Here is an 18,034-nt window from a genome sequence, read left to right as displayed (position 1 = left end):
CCATACAAAATTTAAGTGGTACACTGAATAAATCATTATGGTGGGAACAGCTATACTTATAAACTACTATCACAATTCCATTTACAAGTTAACTATCAATTTTACTAAAATTGTCAGGTTTTGTGCTTTTTACTCTAACTGATGATAAGGCTTAAAACAAAGCACACAAAGTGCAACGTCACACACTTCGCACTTATAGTTGCTGCGACCTTTGCAGCCATTCCAAGCACATCGTATCTGCTTTGTTTTTACTGGCCAGTGAGTGTTAGTTCTACTCTCCAGGCGGACCTCTGGGGTAACTCTGTTGTCAGTTGTCACCCTTCCACACTGCAACTCTTTGGCATAGCGATGATGGGGGCTGCAATCTCTTCTTCAGGTAGGCTATTGTTATTCGTCGAATGAAGTTCAGATATGTCAGTTTCGTCTTTTCATTCGAATGACATATCTCATACAAAGAATATGATGCAGCTTTCAGGCAATCAAGCGTATTTATTAGGTGTGGCCACCACCACTTTCTTCCCCTTAGAGAGATTCTGTAGCTAGCAACATGGCCATCAAACACATCAACGTTACCCATTCCCTTGTTATACTCCTTGACAAGAGATGGCCGTTTGATTTTAATCTTCTTCTTTTCTGCTTGACTGTACCGTTCCACATCTGTGATAGGATTAACAGAAAAGATGTTGGAACCAACATTCACGACGCTATTGTCATGCCATTTTACAATGGTCACCCCTGTAAACTCGTCAATTCCCTTTGAAAAGCTCCCACGCCCTTCTTTCTTAAGTGCAGAATCAGTCTTGGTGGGGCAGCTATTTGTTCTCTGACTTTGAATAGTACAAGATGCTCCAAGCTCCATGGCAGAGAATATGGCCAACAGCTTATAGCTGGCAAACCAATTGTCATAAAAGACGTTACTTTCTTTGGGTTCAAGAATCTCCATGGCCAGTTGTCATGTAAGGTAACCCGACTGGTGAGGTTCTTTCCGGGATCTCCGCCAATTCCTTTCTTACCACTGTAAGGGAGGCGTGGTACGGGAATCCCGATGAGCCAACCAGCCAAAAGTTTTTATAGCCAAATCGGATACTCTTATCCTTCATGCGTTGTTTAGCGCTATGCATCCCGGTGTAAGGGACCATCTGCTCGTCAATACTAAACGTATTATCAAGGTTCTTGAACTTAGCCAGACTTTGATTCATGATATCGTAGAGAGGTCTTACCTTCCAATACTTATCTGTGGTGTCCACATCTCGATTGTCTACGCAATGAATGTACTTCTTCAGCAAATTATATCGGTTCCTTGATATGGCATCAGTAACCACACTCACATTAGTATCAACATTTGAATCCCAATAGAGGTGTGCTTGAGGTAACTTGTGATAGCCCGACAAAAGCAAAACCCCGATAAACGTTTTAATTTCATCTTTGTTTGTCTTGAAGGTTAAATCGCCAAATCGGCTATGAGCATAACGCTCCGACTCTGTGATAAATGATAATTTGGGTTAACAAACTGTTTTCGGGGTCATCTACAAGTTTCTCGAAAATTTCATGAGGTAGCAAACCACCGAAATCTTGGATCAGTTTTGATCTATTAGCAATAACCTTCTCACTATATGATTGGCGAGGTGAAAGATTTGGAGCTTGAGCAGAGTCGGCAACCCACTTACACGAGTTATTAATCTTCGGGCAGAGTCCTAAAAGTTTATTGATCTTCTCAGATGTATCTGTTGATGTGTCTTCGACAATATTTTGAACTTCTGATCGAAAAGCGACTATGTATGGATACTTATTATTAATAGCATCAGTTGAACTTCGTGTAATAGGGGCAGGGTTCGTCAATTGTTCTGTGTCCAATTCATTATCTGACTCTTCTCCTACAAAATGTAGCTCATAGGTTCCAGCAGTATCTTTTACCGCAGACAAGGGGAGATTGTCACCATCATTGTCATCGATCATTTCCGTATCACTCTCAACACCATCCGGAGGAAGGATGACAACATCTATCTCATTCGAAGACACTGTGGTTGCCAGCTCTAGAGCTTCGTCCAGCGTTCTCAAGTTATTATGCAAAGAAGTTTGTTCTTCTCGAACATTAATACGGACATTTTTCTGTTTCTTCGCTTTATTTTTGGTCTTCGTGTTGCTTCGAGCTGATTGTCTGGATCCTGTTAACTCCTTCACATCTTTTTCTAGAATTTCTATCTTAACTTCAGCCATTTTCTTTGATTTTGGGGATTTAGTCGATCTTGAAGGATCCACTTTTTCACCCGGTTGTTTCACGTCTTCCAGAGCGGCCTCTACTTCAATGTATTCTTTCTTAATGTTTACAATCCTAGATCTTGTAACTGGTTTCCGATGTATGTTTACTATTGAATACTGACATGATTGGCTGCCATCAGCAATCTGCTGTTCCAACGTAAGATTCCTTTCCTCTTGTAGTCTATGCATTTCCTCAGCTGCGTTGTTCTGATCCTCTAGAATTGTCTCAGCCTATGCTACTCTCTTCTGTTCCTCTAGAACTCGCTCAGCTTCTGCAAATCTCTTCTGCTCCTCTAGAATTGTCTCAGCCTATGCTACTCTCTTCTGTTCCTCTAGAACTCGCTCAGCTTCTGCAAATCTCTTCTGCTCCTCTAGAATTGTCTCAACCTCTGCTACTCTCTTCTGTTCCTCTAGAACTCTCTCAGCTTCTGCTACTCTGTTCTGTTCCTCTAGAACTCTCTCAGCTTCTGCTACTCTGTTCTGTTCCTCTAGAACTCTCTCAGCTTCTGCTACTCTCTTCTGTTCCTCTAGAACTCTCTCAACCTCTGCTACTCTCTTCTGTTCCTCTAGAACTCTCTCAGCTTCTGCTACTCTCTTCTGTTCCTCTAGAACTCTATCAGTTTCTGCTACTCTCTTCTGTTCCTCTAGAACTCTCTCAGCTTCTGCTACTCTCTTCTGTTCCTCTAGAACTCTCTCAACCTCTGCTACTCTCTTCTGTTCCTCTAGAACTCTCTCAGCTTCTGCTACTCTCTTCTGTTCCTCTAGAACTCTATCAGTTTCTGCTACTCTCTTCTGTTCCTCTAGAACTCTCTCAGCTTCTGCTACTCTGTTCTGTTCCTCTAGAACTCTATCAGCTTCTGCTACTCTGTTCTGTTCCTCTAGAACTCTCTCAGCTTCTGCTTCTCTCTTCTGTTCCTCTAGAGCTCTCTCAGCTTCTGCTACTCTCTTCTGTTCCTCTAGAACTCTCTCAGCTTCTGCCACTCTCTTCTGTTCCTCTAGAACTCTCTCAGCTTCTGCTACTCCCTTCTCATTCTCACCATTTTCGGTATTCTTTAAGTTGTGAAAAGCTTCTGGGAGCTTTAGGGTTTGTTTGTGGACATCTACAGCAGGGTGTCATAATTATTGGCGCGTAGACAATTTTGCGTAAAATTCTAGCTTACCAAAGCTTTTAGAAACGATCATAACTTGACTTCTGAGGGTCAGTTTCCTATGATGTCTTGATCATTCGAGAAATAATCCTTCATACTACAATTCAGTCTAAAAAAGAAGTCCGAAAGAAGTTAAATTTTGTCGATAATCACGACGAAAGAGAAAAATTTGGATTATTGAACTTGAAGCCTTTGGCTGCTTCCCCTGAATTCCGGGATGAGTCCGCCTGACTATATTTTATTGCGTCAGTTAGAGGAGAAAGAGAGCTTTTATAAAATCTATAGTTTTCTATATGTTTCGCTATTGCCTGAAGAGCTGTGCACTTTAGTCTAAAGAATAATTTCAGAAAAAATTCACCGAAAAAAAATTACACATAAATCCCTTACTCCTTCGTAAATCTAACCAAGTATGGAATCGACCCTTTAGATAACGGCCTAAATTATGGGTTTTGAGGTACATCAACACAAAATTCTTAAATTAAGAAAAAGTTCAGACGATTGTCTACAGACTAGTTTTTGAATTTTGTAATTCCGATATTCAGAAGTAAAGTTATGACCCGTCGAAAAATATTGATTTCATCATAAAATACACATAAAATTTCAAACACGCCAATAATTCTGACACCCTGCTGTAGCATTCTCTTACATTCCACAAACTGAATCTTGATCCCTCCTGATCCTCCTCTATAAATCTTCAGTACTCGAGCCGGCTCCCACTGTCTCCCCCATTCTTTGTAAACAAGATCGCCTACGTCGAATTTATGGTCCTGGTGTAGTTGAGTATTAGCCATTTAATAAATAAGTTCATCAATGTGAAAATGCCTATAATTGGATTGTATCTCATGATGACAGATGTAGAGAAGTAATATTATATAGCATAACAGTAGTGTATAACACACCAGGGTCGCATCTTTCTCAGGGCTCCTCTTTCTCCTCCTCCTTTTCGCTGTATCTGACAAATCCATGTACACGTCCTGTTCTTAGCTAAGAAATGAACTAAGAATATACTAAGAAAAGAAAAATTACAATAGTTGTGGACACAACAAGAAAATTGAGAATAATCTTGTGCGAGGGTAGGGACCCAGATGTCGTTTCTAACCTAAATAAACTTTAAGGAGGCTTCTCATCAGTAGCCGCACCTCCTTACTCGGTTTCTGAACTGGAATTCTATGGGCTTCCAGACGGCCAGACCGAGTATTACCATCCCATCCTTCTAGAGTTCATCACAAGTAGCACCCACCTTGAAGATCTTTGACACCCAGACACACCCCATTGGCGAACAAACTTTGGATATAATCTTACATGCTCCCGAAGGAATCCCTGGTTTATGGTCTTTCTCATCGTCACCAGCACTTTCACTAGGTCACCAGCTCTTTCACTGAAGTCATCAGCCCTTTCACTGAAGTCATCAGATGTGACTCTGATCAACGGTATAGTTGTGGACACAACAAGAAAATTGAGAATAATCTTGTGCGAGGGTAGGGACCCAGATGTCGTTTCTAACCTAAATAAACTTTAAGGAGGCTTCTCATCAGTAGCCGCACCTCCTTACTCGGTTTCTGAACTGGAATTCTATGGGCTTCCAGACGGCCAGACCGAGTATTACCATCCCATCCTTCTAGAGTTCATCACAAGTAGCACCCACCTTGAAGATCTTTGACACCCAGACACACCCCATGTCCCCATTGGCGAACAAACTTTGGATATAATCTTACATGCTCCCGAAGGAATCCCTGGTTTATGGTCTTTCTCATCGTCACCAGCACTTTCACTAGGTCACCAGCTCTTTCACTGAAGTCATCAGCCCTTTCACTGAAGTCATCAGATGTGACTCTGATCAACGGTATAGTTGTGGACACAACAAGAAAATTGAGAATAATCTTGTGCGAGGGTAGGGACCCAGATGTCGTTTCTAACCTAAATAAACTTTAAGGAGGCTTCTCATCAGTAGCCGCACCTCCTTACTCGGTTTCTGAACTGGAATTCTATGGGCTTCCAGACGGCCAGACCGAGTATTACCATCCCATCCTTCTAGAGTTCATCACAAGTAGCACCCACCTTGAAGATCTTTGACACCCAGACACACCCCATGTCCCCATTGGCGAACAAACTTTGGATATAATCTTACATGCTCCCGAAGGAATCCCTGGTTTATGGTCTTTCTCATCGTCACCAGCACTTTCACTAGGTCACCAGCTCTTTCACTGAAGTCATCAGCCCTTTCACTGAAGTCATCAGATGTGACTCTGATCAACGGTATAGTTGTGGACACAACAAGAAAATTGAGAATAATCTTGTGCGAGGGTAGGGACCCAGATGTCGTTTCTAACCTAAATAAACTTTAAGGAGGCTTCTCATCAGTAGCCGCACCTCCTTACTCGGTTTCTGAACTGGAATTCTATGGGCTTCCAGACGGCCAGACCGAGTATTACCATCCCATCCTTCTAGAGTTCATCACAAGTAGCACCCACCTTGAAGATCTTTGACACCCAGACACACCCCATTGGCGAACAAACTTTGGATATAATCTTACATGCTCCCGAAGGAATCCCTGGTTTATGGTCTTTCTCATCGTCACCAGCACTTTCACTAGGTCACCAGCTCTTTCACTGAAGTCATCAGCCCTTTCACTGAAGTCATCAGATGTGACTCTGATCAACGGTATAGTTGTGGACACAACAAGAAAATTGAGAATAATCTTGTGCGAGGGTAGGGACCCAGATGTCGTTTCTAACCTAAATAAACTTTAAGGAGGCTTCTCATCAGTAGCCGCACCTCCTTACTCGGTTTCTGAACTGGAATTCTATGGGCTTCCAGACGGCCAGACCGAGTATTACCATCCCATCCTTCTAGAGTTCATCACAAGTAGCACCCACCTTGAAGATCTTTGACACCCAGACACACCCCATTGGCGAACAAACTTTGGATATAATCTTACATGCTCCCGAAGGAATCCCTGGTTTATGGTCTTTCTCATCGTCACCAGCACTTTCACTAGGTCACCAGCTCTTTCACTGAAGTCATCAGCCCTTTCACTGAAGTCATCAGATGTGACTCTGATCAACGGTATAGTTGTGGACACAACAAGAAAATTGAGAATAATCTTGTGCGAGGGTAGGGACCCAGATGTCGTTTCTAACCTAAATAAACTTTAAGGAGGCTTCTCATCAGTAGCCGCACTTCCTTACTCGGTTTCTGAACTGGAATTCTATGGGCTTCCAGACGGCCAGACCGAGTATTACCATCCCATCCTTCTAGAGTTCATCACAAGTAGCACCCACCTTGAAGATCTTTGACACCCAGACACACCCCATTGGCGAACAAACTTTGGATATAATCTTACATGCTCCCGAAGGAATCCCTGGTTTATGGTCTTTCTCATCGTCACCAGCACTTTCACTAGGCCACCAGCTCTTTCACTGAAGTCATCAGCCCTTTCACTGAAGTCATCAGATGTGACTCTGATCAACGGTATAGTTGTGGACACAACAAGAAAATTGAGAATAATCTTGTGCGAGGGTAGGGACCCAGATGTCGTTTCTAACCTAAATAAACTTTAAGGAGGCTTCTCATCAGTAGCCGCACCTCCTTACTCGGTTTCTGATATGGAATTCTATGGGCTTCCAGACGGCCAGACCGAGTATTACCATCCCATCCTTCTAGAGTTCATCACAAGTAGCACCCACCTTGAAGATCTTTGACACCCAGACACACCCCATTGGCGAACAAACTTTGGATATAATCTTACATGCTCCCGAAGGAATCCCTGGTTTATGGTCTTTCTCATCGTCACCAGCACTTTCACTAGGTCACCAGCTCTTTCACTGAAGTCATCAGCCCTTTCACTGAAGTCATCAGATGTGACTCTGATCAACGGTATAGTTGTGGACACAACAAGAAAATTGAGAATAATCTTGTGCGAGGGTAGGGACCCAGATGTCGTTTCTAACCTAAATAAACTTTAAGGAGGCTTCTCATCAGTAGCCGCACCTCCTTATTCGGTTTCTGAACTGGAATTCTATGGGCTTCCAGACGGCCAGACCGAGTATTACCATCCCATCCTTCTAGAGTTCATCACAAGTAGCACCCACCTTGAAGATCTTTGACACCCAGACACACCCCATTGGCGAACAAACTTTGGATATAATCTTACATGCTCCCGAAGGAATCCCTGGTTTATGGTCTTTCTCATCGTCACCAGCACTTTCACTAGGTCACCAGCTCTGTCACTGAAGTCATCAGCCCTTTCACTGAAGTCATCAGATGTGACTCTGATCAACGGTATAGTTGTGGACACAACAAGAAAATTGAGAATAATCTTGTGCGAGGGTAGGGACCCAGATGTCGTTTCTAACCTAAATAAACTTTAAGGAGGCTTCTCATCAGTAGCCGCACCTCCTTACTCGGTTTCTGAACTGGAATTCTATGGGCTTCCAGACGGCCAGACCGAGTATTACCATCCCATCCTTCTAGAGTTCATCACAAGTAGCACCCACCTTGAAGATCTTTGACACCCAGACACACCCCATTGGCGAACAAACTTTGGATATAATCTTACATGCTCCCGAAGGAATCCCTGGTTTATGGTCTTTCTCATCGTCACCAGCACTTTCACTAGGTCACCAGCTCTTTCACTGAAGTCATCAGCCCTTTCACTGAAGTCATCAGATGTGACTCTGATCAACGGTATAGTTGTGGACACAACAAGAAAATTGAGAATAATCTTGTGCGAGGGTAGGGACCCAGATGTCGTTTCTAACCTAAATAAACTTTAAGGAGGCTTCTCATCAGTAGCCGCACTTCCTTACTCGGTTTCTGAACTGGAATTCTATGGGCTTCCAGACGGCCAGACCGAGTATTACCATCCCATCCTTCTAGAGTTCATCACAAGTAGCACCCACCTTGAAGATCTTTGACACCCAGACACACCCCATTGGCGAACAAACTTTGGATATAATCTTACATGCTCCCGAAGGAATCCCTGGTTTATGGTCTTTCTCATCGTCACCAGCACTTTCACTAGGTCACCAGCTCTTTCACTGAAGTCATCAGCCCTTTCACTGAAGTCATCAGATGTGACTCTGATCAACGGTATAGTTGTGGACACAACAAGAAAATTGAGAATAATCTTGTGCGAGGGTAGGGACCCAGATGTCGTTTCTAACCTAAATAAACTTTAAGGAGGCTTCTCATCAGTAGCCGCACCTCCTTACTCGGTTTCTGAACTGGAATTCTATGGGCTTCCAGACGGCCAGACCGAGTATTACCATCCCATCCTTCTAGAGTTCATCACAAGTAGCACCCACCTTGAAGATCTTTGACACCCAGACACACCCCATGTCCCCATTGGCGAACAAACTTTGGATATAATCTTACATGCTCCCGAAGGAATCCCTGGTTTATGGTCTTTCTCATCGTCACCAGCACTTTCACTAGGTCACCAGCTCTTTCACTGAAGTCATCAGCCCTTTCACTGAAGTCATCAGATGTGACTCTGATCAACGGTATAGTTGTGGACACAACAAGAAAATTGAGAATAATCTTGTGCGAGGGTAGGGACCCAGATGTCGTTTCTAACCTAAATAAACTTTAAGGAGGCTTCTCATCAGTAGCCGCACCTCCTTACTCGGTTTCTGAACTGGAATTCTATGGGCTTCCAGACGGCCAGACCGAGTATTACCATCCCATCCTTCTAGAGTTCATCACAAGTAGCACCCACCTTGAAGATCTTTGACACCCAGACACACCCCATGTCCCCATTGGCGAACAAACTTTGGATATAATCTTACATGCTCCCGAAGGAATCCCTGGTTTATGGTCTTTCTCATCGTCACCAGCACTTTCACTAGGTCACCAGCTCTTTCACTGAAGTCATCAGCCCTTTCACTGAAGTCATCAGATGTGACTCTGATCAACGGTATAGTTGTGGACACAACAAGAAAATTGAGAATAATCTTGTGCGAGGGTAGGGACCCAGATGTCGTTTCTAACCTAAATAAACTTTAAGGAGGCTTCTCATCAGTAGCCGCACCTCCTTACTCGGTTTCTGAACTGGAATTCTATGGGCTTCCAGACGGCCAGACCGAGTATTACCATCCCATCCTTCTAGAGTTCATCACAAGTAGCACCCACCTTGAAGATCTTTGACACCCAGACACACCCCATTGGCGAACAAACTTTGGATATAATCTTACATGCTCCCGAAGGAATCCCTGGTTTATGGTCTTTCTCATCGTCACCAGCACTTTCACTAGGTCACCAGCTCTTTCACTGAAGTCATCAGCCCTTTCACTGAAGTCATCAGATGTGACTCTGATCAACGGTATAGTTGTGGACACAACAAGAAAATTGAGAATAATCTTGTGCGAGGGTAGGGACCCAGATGTCGTTTCTAACCTAAATAAACTTTAAGGAGGCTTCTCATCAGTAGCCGCACCTCCTTACTCGGTTTCTGAACTGGAATTCTATGGGCTTCCAGACGGCCAGACCGAGTATTACCATCCCATCCTTCTAGAGTTCATCACAAGTAGCACCCACCTTGAAGATCTTTGACACCCAGACACACCCCATTGGCGAACAAAGAAAAAGAAAGAAAAGAAAAGAAAATACTAAGCTAAGAAATGTTAGTCAATAAACCAGCAAAAGGCGTTACAACAAAATCGATACTTCATACCCACGGAGAGCACTGCTGACAGTCTAATAAATTGAGACCGAAGTTTATTATAAACTGCACCAAATGAAACTGAAAGGTTATAATATAAAGACGTAATAAATATAAATGATATCGGATTAACACATTGCATAAGGAGACCTCACACTATTATAATTACATGAAGTGATAGTCAACTGTGAAATTATGCCAGTGCTGGCGAATCAGAGCGGAAAATTTCTGTTGTGACTTCCGTTCTGATTCAGAACAATTTACCTGCCATGACAGTCTTACCGGCATTAATTAAGCCAGCAGACATTGTGTAGTCTATATAATTATAAACCTGTACTTTTAAAAGTACATTTTTCGTGAAACCTGTCCTTTTAAAAGTACATCATACAAAGATAATGAACTTTTAAAAGTACGTACTTTTAAAAGTACATCACTGTCTAGAATGATGTACTTTTAAAAGTACACCCAATTTACATCTCAATTAGAGGCAATTTATGATTTGTATGTCGCTCCACATTATTGCCTATTTATTGCATAATCGTTTAGGCAATATTAAAAAACCAAATTTGGGATCCATCAGAGTTGGAGAATTGGCTGGTGGTACCGAAAATTTACCATTTTTGAAAGTACCATTTTTGACCACCTTTGCCAACATCCTATAAATCTCTTGCTTTTGTTAACCATCTGGTCAGGGTGCTAAAATAATCAGCAGACCTTTTTTAACCTAATGCAAAAAACTGCATCAAAAAATATTTGTCACGAGACAAGTTAGGTCACTGTTTATGAACCGTACTTTTAAAAGTACCGTGGAAGAATATGGGTTACCCATATTCTTCCACGGTACTTTTAAAAGTACGGTTCATAAACAGTGACCTAACTTGTCTGGTGACAAATATTTTTTGATGCACTTTTTTGCATTAGGTTAAAAAAGGCTTATGATACTACTCCTTCTAGTGTGATATCTTCGACCCAAATTCCATCTCCTGTGTTATCGCCTAGTTCAGCCACTGCAACGACAGCTGCAGCTACAGACTCTTCACAACCAGTCACAACTGTTTGTCAAGAGTTCCTAAACTGGAGTTGTCCACACGGAATCAGTGGAAAAAAGAAGATCAACGGGAACTCTTGCCCTTCTACTCATCCAAGGGTCTGCAATCAGTACCGAGCATCTGGTTTCACGGGAAGGAGTGGTTGTAAAGAAGGTAAAAACTGTACATTCTTTCACCCTGATATCTGTAGAACTGCACTTGAGAATGGTTCGTGTTCTAAAAAGGACTGTTTAAAGTTTCACCCCCGGTCGACCAGAAAGAGTACAAAGGAGCGTCCTGAGAGGGGAGAGCGTCCTAAGAGTAACACTCTTAACACGAATCAGAGGTACAGCAAACAGAATAGTGATGCCAATGCCAACACGAGTGATTTTTTAGAGCTACGAAACTTGATCACTGGGATGGCGGCCAAGTTGGAAGCATTGGAGAAAAAGATGGATCAAGGTACCCCATCCCCATCCCAAACTGTCACACAGCCAATGGGAGCATCCATGATCTACCCAGTTCAATCAGCTCCCCCAATGATGAGTCTAGGTGTGCCCAGGCTACCACACCACCAGATTCCTTTCTCTCCTCACTCTTATTATTAAATGCTAGGAGTTTAAATCCATCTGCCCACAGTACCTGCAGATGGAAGCTTAATGACCTTGTTGGTCATGTAGACGATAAACGACAGTCTGGACAGCTCTACCCCTTTATTGCTATCACAGAATCTTGGCTTAAGTCACATATCAGTGACGCCCAGCTTCAGTTACCCGGATACTCACTTTGTCGAAGTGATCGCAGTAAGAGAGTTGGCGGAGGAGTAATACTTTACTCACTGTCGTCCATCCCAGTCTCGGTGTCGGAGACTTACGACGACAGCATTTGCCAGGGAATCTTTAATGTCTACCCTTCTGCTAAACTTTGCATAGCAGTTGCGTATAGGCCACCTGACGCAAGCTCAAGTAGTTTCTCAAAACTAATAGATAGATTTACATTCGCTATTGAGAACCTTGCACCTAGTGGCTACGACGTCTTTATAACAGGCGATTTCAACTTTCCCCAGATTGACTGGGAAACACTAAACATCATGAGCGGTGGGACCTCTGATTCAAATCTCTCCGCCCAATACCTGCTAAACTTCATGTCAACCCATCTGCTGAGTCAGGTGGTTACTGTTCCAACCAGGGGAAACAGTACACTAGACCTCGTCTTGTGTAACAATGATCGGCTAGTATCTGATGTAACTTGTGAAGCAACAGAAATATCTGATCATGACATGGTTAATGTACTGCTATCCTTTAACCCTGGTCTGATGGAGAAGGCTCAGGCTTCATATCTTGACGAAATGAGCTTCCGAGCCCTAGACTTTAATCGGGCAGACTTCGAACCGATTACTGAGATCCTGAACAGAGTGAATTGGAAGGACTTGAGAGACGCAAGCACTTTTGAAGAATTTCCCGCAGAGTTTACACGGACAGTGCTTAATATATGCCTGGAAAATGTTCCTCGGAAACGACCACCAACTGGCCAGCCGAAGCTTTATAATTCGCTGAGAAGGAAGAAGTCACGACTTAAAACCCGTCTCTCTGCTGCAAAGTGTGCCAATGACCTAGCTCGAATCAAGAAAATTGAAGACGAAATTGGATTAATTTGCTATGAGATCAAGGAAGCTATAGTCCACCATCTTGATAAAGGTGAAAAGAGAGCAGTGGATAAAATTAAAGTCAATCCTAAATACTTTTACTCATACGCTAAATCTTTTTCTAAAGTTAAGCACAATATTTCAACTCTTCTAAACCGTGATAAAAACTGGTAACTGAACGGAAAGAGTTAGCTAATATACTGCAGCAACAGTTCTGTTCTGTCTTTAGTGACCCCAACTGCCCTGATAAGTCACTACCTACATTTACAGTACCACCTCTCACTAGCAGGGATACAGAACTGGTACTCACACCTAACCACATCGTGGAAGCTATATCTGAGATTAAGCTGGACTCTGCACCCGGACCCGATGGTATTCCTGCTATTCTTCTCAAAAGATGTGCTTCAAGCTTGAGTGTTCCGATTCATCTCCTCTGGTCTGAGTCCATGTATAAAGGCATAGTCCCAACTTTCTACAAGACTGGATATGTCACACCGCTTTTCAAGAAAGGTAGCAGGTGTGATGCTGCTAACTACAGACCGGTTACTCTGACCTCACATGTAGTCAAAGTCTATGAAAGAGTGGTTAGGAAACACATGGTTCAGCATCTCGAAACCAACAATTTGTTATCTGACAAACAACATGGTTTCAGATCGAACAGAAGCTGCTTGACCCAAATGCTCGATCACTTTGATGACATCTTTGAAGGGTTTACTCAGGGGAAAGACACAGACTCCATATACCTCGACTTCGCCAAGGCGTTTGACAAAGTTGACTTGGACCTTCTCTTGTTAAAGTTAAAGAGATACGGATTTCACGGCAAACTTCTAAGCTGGATCCAGTCATTTCTCTCTGACCGTGAACAGGTTGTAGTCCTAAACGGTGTTCATTCGGACAGTGCCAGGGTTCTAAGTGGTGTCCCTCAGGGAAGTGTGTTAGGACCACTATTGTTCATTTTGTTTATTAACGATCTAGAGCTAGCTGTTACCTCTTCTAAGGTAAGCTTCTTTGCTGACGATACTAGGGTCTCCAAACGTATCGATTGCTTTGAGGACTGTCTGCTGCTTCAGGCTGATCTGTACGGTATTCTCGACTGGTCACGCTGCAACAACATGAAGCTCCACGAACAGAAGTTTGAGCTCCTGAATCATCTCCACAATAGAAAAAGTACCTTTTCTGAACTTCCTTTTTACGTGGAAACTCTACTTTACAAGGTCTCCAGCGAGGAAATACTACATCCCGTTGAGAACGTTAGAGACCTCGGAGTTATGGTATCAAGCGATCTGAACTGGTCCAAACAGATCGGTATTATGGTCAAGAAAGCTAGAAGCACACTGTCATGGGTGTTTAGTGTCTTCAAAACTCGTGATAGGACCGTAATGACTACCCTATATAAGTCTTTGGTCAGAAGCCTACTAGAGTACTGTTGTCCGCTGTGGGACCCTGTTAAGGTGACTGAGATCCAGCTTTTGGAGGGGGTCCAGCGAACATTCACCGATCGTATATGCGGTCTGGAAAATATGAACTACTGGGAGAGGCTTTCACATCTAAAGCTAATGTCACTGCAGCGCAGAAGGGAACGGTACACTATTCTGATGATGTGGAAGATCCTTCACAATGTTGTCCCCAATTGCAGCAATATAAGGTTCACAAAAACATCCAGACATGGTACCCGAGCAATCATCCCTTCCCTGTCTAGGTTGAGTTCCTCGAGCAACCAGACACTCTATGACAGCTCATTTGCTGTAAGAGGACCAAAACTGTGGAACAAAGTGCCTGATAATATTAAAGCTGAAGCTACGTTTGAGTCGTTTAAAGTTAGTTTGTCCAAGTTTATTGCTTTGATACCGGACAACCCTCCGACTTCCGGTTATAGCTGCAGCTGGTCTAATTCCCTGGTAGACTACTCGCCATCGAGGTGGTCAGAAATCTGATGACCCTTCCTGCTACGAGGATAAACACAACCAAAGTAACCAAAGTAACCAAATCTTTAGATAGTACTTTAAACCATATTGTATATGATACTGCTGAGCTGTAGCTGGCACATATTTAGAGCTTGCTTCTGTTCAGTTATATGGCTCCGATTCAGTTTACATTCGAATGTGATGAGTCAACTCCGTTTTTTTCAGGTAACTTTTAAAATGTTCTATATTTACTGAGAGCTTGGATTAGGTTAGAGAAACATTAGAATGAGAAAACTATTCAAAAAGGGTTGCTGTGCTGTATAGTTTCTAAAAGATACTATCTATAAAGGGCTTTCCTCTACTACTAGCATTACCGCAGTCAGATCTTTATCCCGGGCTCCCTCGAATACCCTTCTTATACCAAGAATATGGCTAGTTGTTGACCTACTCTCCCTAAATCCGTTCTGATTGATCCTTAAGATGTCTTCCATGGCAGGCTTGATCCTGTGCAGTATCATCTTATTGAGAGTCTTACTCACTATAGATGTCAGTGCAATACCTCTATAGTTATCTACTTTGGTCAAATTCCCTTTTTTTAGACCAGGCACGATGTTTAAGTGCGTCCATTGGTCAGGGACATCACCATTAACTAACCTCACCAGAACGGAACAAATAAACCATGTTTACAATGAGATAACATCACGTGATCGAATCACGTGTTTTTATAACAAAGCTAGAGATTAATGGGTAAGGAGACTGCTTTTCATGTGTGTGGGAGGACGGGTACGTTTAGAAACTTGTCAAGAATGTGTACTGTGTAGTGCGTAAACAACAATTCCAGAACATGTAAGACTATTGTCCCTCGATCCTTGAGTCTCTCCCGATCGGCAACAATTAACACAACAATCAGCAGCCCAATGTGCAATAATAAATAAAATAATAAACCCTATAAAGGAACCAGGATGTATCACATTCTTTCCAGATTCATAGGTACTAGGTAGCGATCATAGCAGTCAGGCCCCACGTGATCAAATCTATATTAGTACTACTACTAGACGGGATTAAACTACCTGAACATTACCAGAAAACCAACAAAAAATGTTAGGCTCATAATGATCAGGGTATATATAATAGCATTGTCCGTGGAGAAAATTGGTTTCCAGGAATCCACTTTCAGTTTTACAAGCATTTCTTAACCCACTCTCACTCGCCTGTTGAGTGCTGAAGTAACCTTGTTGGCCAAAGACTTGACCACTAGACATAAAATTGACCACTAGACATACCATGGATTATGAAATTGTGCAGTAGGTGAAATCAGTGTTGTAACTGATTGTCACTTGTCAGATACTTGTCAAAAACGTCGTCGAATCTATAGTTATTGATTTGTGTTTTGCTTGTTATTGAACAATGGACCGCTTGTCGCGGCGCCGCGATTTTTGGCCAAAATAAACGCGATTTTCTTTTGTCCTTGTCCTCCGAAGGATGTCGATATATGTGAAGTGTGGTCTTCCCCTTCGACGATGTCCTTGAAGGGGTTCAACTGAGTTGGCGGCCAGTTCCAGACTTCAGAGGAAATCTTGTGCCTCCGCAACACTATATGTTATAAGAGCAAGGTCGTCAGCAAAATCTGCATCAGTGACCTTGACAGCCGGATGGCGTCGGCTTCTTCTAGGGTGTAAAGTATATCCAAAGTCCCTACCCTCTAAGGACACCCTCATAATGTAGTCGATTACGATTATGAATAGATGGGGCGCCAAGGTGTCTCCCTGCATCACTCCTGCCAGATTAAAGAATGCTTCACTCAGACCATCCTCGGTAATCACACGAGCAACAGTATCTGCATACATTCTTTGTATCAAACCTACAATCTCCTTGGGAATGCCATATGCCAGGAGGATCTTCATGAGGAGTCCACGGTGCACGCTGTCGAATGCCTTCTTGAAATCAATGAAGAGCATTAGTAGTATAGTAGAGGAAAGCCCTTTATAGATAGTATCTTTTAGAAACTATGCAGCAACCCTTTTTGAATAGTTTTCTCATTCTAATGTTTCTCTAACCTAATCCAAGCTCACAGTAAATATAGAACATTTTAAAAGTTATCTGAAAAACACGGAGTTGACTCATCACATTCGAATGTAAACTGAATCGGAGCCACATAACTGAACAGAAGCAAGCTCTAAATATGTGCCAGCTACAGCTCAGCAGTATCATATACAGTATGGTTTAAAGTACTATCTAAAGATTTGGAGTAGTATCATAAGCTCTTAAAGGTGGGGGTTAACACTACCTTCCTAATTACCACTTTTTCAGGTAGCTAATTACCTTGTTTGTTAACAATAGTAATTTAAGAATACTACCATAGAGAAGTTCTAAAAATAACAATAGGGAGAATCGATTAACAAAGAAATCGGGGAAGGGGGGAGAAGCAAGGACCACATGGAAGATTAAAGTGTGAAAAGGTCAGCAATTAGATATCGTTCACGTTAATTGCAGTGAACAGCAGAACTGTTTGATAAAAGTAAATGATTCTATAATAAGTATGTTATAGCAATTAACGTGAACAATGATTCGTATCGATATCAGTAGTGTATGAGGGATTTTTGGAGCTGTATTTAAGCAAAAATTGAGATACATTTTTTTTTAAACGCGTGTAATTATGCAATCACCCGGGTGGCGCAGTTGGTTAATCTGCCGGCTTTTAAGACGGGGGTTACAAGTTCAAATCCCAGTCAGAGTCGTTCTAAAATGTGGCTATGTTATTATGGTATACATTTTAACCTAGTTTATCCCAGCAATAAATTTTATCTAACCCTACGTTATGTGATACTGATGTATCAACTAATCACTTTCATCACACAGCAGAAGTCGTTTAATGTATTATACTTATAGTGTACACGTTCACGTAACAAAGATATTGTTGATGTGGTAACGTAATTAGAGAGCACTTTCATGACATGGTTACTCAATAATATCAAGATTGTATTAACAATATATAGTCCCAGTACATAAGTTACGATAACAGCTGTGTTACTGTTAGTGCTTGACAGTTACTGACTTAACGAACCAAATAAAACTACAGGTTAATTGTTAAAATGTGATATTTAAGAAATTCAAATACATGATTATTTATATATGTAAAACATATTACGAGAAATTCTTTTAAATTACAAATATAAATCCGTATGGAATCAAAAGCTCCTTACATCTTGTAAACATCAAATCGAACACAAATTATTCTTGCTACTTTCCAGTTTGTTGATGGCCTGTTTGTTCTTGCATACTGAAAGGCGTCTTCTTTTTCGATATCAGTTCTAAATTGCTCATAATCTGAAGCATTTTCCAACAGCTTTGGTGTCAGAAATAACATCGTATTGTTTGATGGGTGGAAA

This window comes from Bolinopsis microptera, chromosome 5 (assembly GCF_026151205.1).
Source record: "Bolinopsis microptera isolate Bmic1 chromosome 5, MBARI_Bmic_1.0, whole genome shotgun sequence".
In the NCBI taxonomy this organism is placed as follows: domain Eukaryota; kingdom Metazoa; phylum Ctenophora; class Tentaculata; order Lobata; family Bolinopsidae; genus Bolinopsis; species Bolinopsis microptera.
The sequence above is the reverse complement of the archived record's forward strand: the minus strand, read 5'-3'. Positions refer to the sequence as shown.